The sequence below is a fragment of the Camelina sativa genome, chromosome 12 (assembly GCF_030686135.1).
Source record: "Camelina sativa cultivar CO46 ecotype springtype chromosome 12, ASM3068613v1".
Classification (NCBI taxonomy): Eukaryota; Viridiplantae; Streptophyta; class Magnoliopsida; order Brassicales; family Brassicaceae; genus Camelina; species Camelina sativa.
Genome location: NC_141891.1, coordinates 10038394 through 10044396, shown reverse-complemented (window position 1 = coordinate 10044396; position 6003 = coordinate 10038394). Strand labels below are relative to the sequence as shown.

Sequence of the window (6003 nt, the reverse complement as noted above, 5' to 3'; positions counted from 1 at the left end):
GAGAGGGTCGGTGTACAGAAAATTGACTCCAACCAGATCTTCAGATGTGAACGTTATCGGTGGAACGAACGGTGGTACTTTAACTGGCCATATTGCGGTCGTGCCGGCCTTCACGTAGTCACAGATGGAACACACAATCTCTACACGCTGTCAGGCTCCCAATGATCATGTCGACATGACGGCGAGGTGGCCATTGAGTTGCCGTCGGGTCGCCATATAGGGTGTAGGTGCCGAGCGCTGTTGGAAATTTCACGCATTGATGGTACGTTGAGACCACGGCCTTCATTTTATGGAGCCAAGGCGTTCCGAGGATGACATTATATGCGGTTGGCCTGTCAATGACAGCGAAAGCAAAGAGGTGGACCGTTCCACCGACGTATATCGGGAGCATGACTGTGCCAAGAGAAGTGAGGGAGCTCCCATTGAAACCAGTTAGCATTTGCACCTCTGGCATGGTCTCCTGAACGCTCTCCTAAAGAAAATGTTTATCGAACTTCCAGTGTCGATTAAGACATCCGGGACTAGGCAATTACCGATATTCACTTCGATGACTATGGGTCCAGTGGGTGAATTGGGCAGTCCGGCAGCATCTTCTTCTTTGAACATGATTGGAGCGTATGATCGGCAAGTAGGTGTGCTATCAGGTAACCAATGGCTTTCAGTACTGTCGACATCGTGGACAGGATACACGGCGCGAGGCGAGTTGGGGTCAAATGGGAGGCTTATCATTATTACATTAATCCTGCGACGGGTCGGGGGTGATGGCGCGTCAGCCGGCTGATTTTCTTGTCCGCCTGCCTAGTTACCAACTTCAGGCTGGTTATTGGGCGCTGGTCGGTTATTTGGACAGTCCTGTTGCCCCAAGCGTCCTCGCGGGGCATCAAGTAATAATAATCTTCTAAAAATATGCATTAAGAGACTGATATAAACTTCTTTCTTCTGTTTTCTGTGGTATGTTGCCTTTCTTAAAGCATTTTATATCATTAATTATAAGAATTAAACAATTGGAAACAAAAAAATCAGAGTAATGAAAGAGAGGCACCAAAAGTAGTAATCAGTGTAAGGAGTCCTAGACCTGTGACAGCAATGGTTAAACTTAGTTCCAACGTCAGAAGAAACGATCAAGATCTTCGTGGATAAGTATTGCGAAGAAGGACGAACACCTAAACTATCGAGATTCCGCTTTTGAATTGCATCAGCCACATTTCAGCATCCAGTGTAAGATATTATAAAACAACTCTATCTATCTATCTAACGGTTAAAGCATTTTCAGTTTGATGTATATTAGATTGGTTAAGTTGGATTACAATATCTATATATCTTGTTTTGCTTTAAACTCCAATTATCACAACAACAAAAAAAAGCATAATATGAGTTACCTTATATAATAAAGAAAAGGGTGATTGGAACCGATGATTTTAATGTTTTTGTTAAGGAAGAAACAAAGCTTAACTATTAATTTGATGTAATTTTCAGATTTGGAGATAAGAGAAATAATCGGAGAATTAGGAAGTAAAAGCTTCTACATGAGAAAGAAAGTTAATGATCAAACCGGAGGATCGTTACGCAGGATTGCCACAGTGAGAACTAGCCTTTATACCCTCGTAAAATTTGATCGAGTCATGCATCGCTCAGTTCAATGGGAAAATCATAAGAAGAACGAAAAAGATATGGAACATATTGGTATGTGTGCAATGAGATAGACCGAAACATACTTTTGGACCTGGCACATAAAATATTTTAGTTTGTGTTTGGTCCAAAATCCAATCTCACATAATAAGGGCACTTTAGACTATCCTCATTGGTTTAGTTTCTTAGTTGTTTCTTAAGACATTTTTAATAATAAAAAAAATAGAAGAAACTTTGGTAAGAGTTAAAGGAAAATTTTGTTGATTATTGGTAGAACCAAATTTAAGGGTTTCTTAGTAATAAATATAGTAAAATAATAATTAATATTTTAAAATATTCGAAATTATTTTATATATTATAGAAATATATTTTATTAATAAAAACATAAAATAACATACAACATTTAAAATTAAAACACAAAACATTAAAAAACAAAAACATAAAACACACCATGAAATAAAACATAGAAACATATTTAATTAAAACATGAAACATATTTAATATCCAAATTTAGTCCATAAATGTTCAACTAAATCAAGTTTCAATTGGTCATGCACTTCTCTATCACGGATTATTATTTGACCATTCAGCACGTTGCTAATATTTGAATTCATATTGATAGAATATGAAAGATCCACACCCTCTGCTTGTGGGAAATCAGAAACGTCAGCTTGACTGTTTCCATCTCGTTCATTTTCGACAATCATATTGTGGAGTATGATACACGCCCTCATAATCAATCCCACTTGGTCTTTATCCCATAAAAGACATGGATTTTTAATGACCCGCCACCATATGCTAGTAGCCTAATTGCTGCAGTACATTTTTGGATCGGAGAAAGACCAAGCCTTCCTGTGGCATCTCTTCTTTGTCGGAAATAAGGATCTTCTGCAGTAAGACGGTCGACAATACGCAAGAATAATGGCTTGTTCATTCTAAAACGTCGTCGGAATACATGGGGAGGATATGTCGGAGATTCACTGAAATAATCATTCCACAAACGGTTGTGGCCTTCTTCCCGGTTTCTTTCAATGAATTCTCGTTTCTTTTTCTTTTTCACAAAATGTTGTCCATGAATATCATGGTTATCAAAAAAATTTGCAAAATAGGACTCAAAAAGTGGATCATCATCCTTTGCAAAATTAAAATGTTATTATTGTACAAAACACAAAACGTTTAAGTGCAAGACTCAACGGGAGAGAAAAGAAACATATTATTGTACAAAATCAAATACTCATTTTGATTGTAATACTTCTTTCTGGTAATTAAAAAGACTTAATTAAATTAAGATTGAGACATTTTTCAAATAAACAATACGCAATTACTAGACATGCAGAACAATTACCTGAACAAATTGAACTGCTTGAATCTTCCCCAAACGAAAGACTTAATTAAATCGAACTGCTTGAATCTTCCCCAAATCGAACTGCTCGAACAGTTAAAAATACGCAAGGCATACAAACGAAAGACTTAATTAAATTAAGATTGAGACATTTTTCAAATAAACAATCAACAATTACTAGACATGCAGAACAATTACCTGAATAAATCGAACTGCTTGAATCTTCCCCAAATATTAGGGTTTCGACGGATCGATCACCACCGGAATCACATGCCTCCTGCTTCACCGGAACCAAATCGCCACCGAATCATGGACAATCAGCCGTGGGAATCAATTGGAAGAGAAGCAATCAAGCTGAAATCGAAGAGAGAAGAGATTCAAGCTGAAATCACGAAAAATCTCGAGAGAGAGAGAGATAAAAGAGAGAAAAGGAAAGTGAAAGAGAGATGAAAAAAAAAATAAACCTCTTCCTCTCAATTAAGACTCGACCCACTGATTTTGTGACACCTGTCCAGCAAAAACGTTTCTTGCAATCCTAAAATTAGAAACGAATCTTGCATTTCTTAACTTTGCTTTGAATAATTAATACTATCTACACCTAAGAAATGAACTAAGAAACAACATAAATTCACCGATGAGGATAGTCTTATTGTTTATAAAAATATTGTACTATATAATAGTATGCAGATTTATACCCTACCATACATACTTGTTACCGGTATTGATGATTTGCAAGTCAAAAAGCTTCTATTCAATCTGGTGAATAACAAAATAATTACGCCAATTTATTAATAATTTACACAACACAAATCACTATGCTATATATCATGATTTTATAGCTAGATTTGAAAATTAAAAATAAACTATAGTTTCTAATAATTTTACTTTTCTTGTTTTTCGCTATTTCAAACAATTTTACTATTTTTTTTTTTAACATCTTGCTTTACTTTATTAAACTTGAAACAGAGATTACATAGTCAGTTTATGACATACACATCTAACAAGAAATGATTAAATGTTAAGAAAAAGAAAATACAATCGAACAAGTGAATTAAACATTTTTAAAATACATTTTGTGTTCTATCTTTTAAATTGTATTTATTTTTAAAAAATTACAAACTTAATTCCTAAAAAAATTGCACAAAACTAAATAAGTGAAATATAGTAAATAAACCAAATCAATTAAGTTGGTAGATATATTCCTAAAAAATCAACAATATCTATAAGGTTACTAAAATATGTCCACCATCTCTCTACAAACTCAATAAGTTACTAAAATCACCAAAAATTAATATAGATATACAAGCCGACTTTTCTTAAAATCTCTCCACTATCATGATATTCTCCTACATCACAATTTATTATTTTTTATTATAATTACCACATCCAACTATCCAACATCATAGATAACGAAGTGATTTTTTTATTATAATTATCAAAATAATAATCTACACATCAAAACTCATGGATCATAGTGGTTGAAATTTGAAAATTTGGTAGTAATTTTGGTGTCGAACATTTGTCATCTTCTTGAAAATCTGGTTTTAATATGGTATGGTGACTATGGTCGTATGGATTAGTTGTAACATTTCATGTTCAAAGCAATATATAAATAGAAATGCAATTCTCTCTTTTTGGTAATAATTTTTTTGTTCATTCGTAGATTACTTTTTTTTTCCTTCTATTTTTACTTGTATGACTGATAATCATATAAGAGTAATTACTGTTTTTTATATTAACTTATTACTGAATATTATTTGTTTTATCATAGCTAATTAATTTTTTCCGTTTTTAGACTTTCGTCCAACAACGAACCAAATAGGAACTAATTTTCAAACTACATCGTCGGATGGTATTTTCGGGTTGGCATTGAAAGAAGCAAGTTTCTGAGAGGAGTCTAGTTCCCATTTGGTAAACTATTATTTCTAATCATATGTTAACTAAGTAAATATTAAAAATAACATTAAATTTATAAAGTATTATATCATCCTCTATATTTATACACATCCTCCATATGTGTATATATAATTCTGCATTTATTTATAATATTAAATTAAATACCAATTTAACAAATGGAAAAATACTTATAACATTTTCTTTGTTTTAATCTTTCTGAATATTACAATTTAATATGATTTATTTTCCTTTTTTAATTACAGTTAAAATTTATGTAAAACATAATACTATCATCAAAATATACTACCTTTTATCATTCGAAAATGAATCAATATAATGAAGTTTTATGCTATATTATTCACGTTCAAACTTCAAAACAATATATAAAGGTACAAATGCAAGTTTATTTCCTCGGAAAAGGTGTAAATGCAATTCTCTCTCATTTTTTTTAATAATCTTTTAAATACCTTGTATCAGTGTATGTATGCATCTTTATGATTTTATCTTATTTTATTAGGTTAATTAGAACACATACATCATATATATAAAAAGGTAAGTATATTGAACCATTCATAGATTACTTTATGTTTTTTTTTATAACTTGCTTTCCTTAATTAAACCGTTATCATATTCTTTTTCACTTCATCAAGTGATAAATTATACATCAAATTATTCAAATATTTTATGATTTAAATATTAATACATCACATATTCTTTCTTTTTAAACGAAAAATGCATAGTTTAAAATGATGCTTATACACTCATATAACTAATCTTTCTATTATTTCAATGAAATCATGTTAGTTTCCAATATAAAACATATAACTATTTAATTTAATATGATGACATTATTGTTTTTTTCTATCCTAACTTACATTCTTTTTTCTCACTATTCCTTTTATGTTTTTGTTATTTTACTTGTATTTTCATGATTAGTAATTTTCGTTTTTATTGTATCAATTCTTTTAAAAGTTCATTTAAAATTAATTACATATTATTTTCTTTATTTAAATTTAAGTTTTTGTTACATTTTTATCTTACTATTCTTCTTTTTTTTTATATCATATATATATATATATATATATATATATTTCGATAAATATCGATATAATTCAATAGCTAAAGATATGTAGCTA

At 31.3% G+C, this 6003-nt stretch overlaps 1 long non-coding RNA gene across 3 annotated transcripts; it reads right to left on the bottom strand.

The window, feature by feature from the left end:
* Positions 1-2067: 2067 nt before the first annotated feature.
* LOC104731219 (uncharacterized) lies at positions 2068-3449 on the bottom strand. Of its 3 annotated transcripts, none has more exons than XR_015574285.1 (3): positions 3170-3435; positions 2975-3055; positions 2068-2609 (listed from the first exon to the last, which is right to left on the bottom strand). It is a non-coding gene; the product is annotated as an uncharacterized LOC104731219 (long non-coding RNA). The 3 variants fall into 3 exon arrangements; XR_015574284.1 differs by lacking the exon at positions 2068-2609 and adding an exon at positions 2652-2680; XR_015574283.1 differs by lacking the exon at positions 2068-2609 and having other exon boundaries at positions 2763-3055; positions 3170-3449.
* Positions 3450-6003: the final 2554 nt, after the last annotated feature.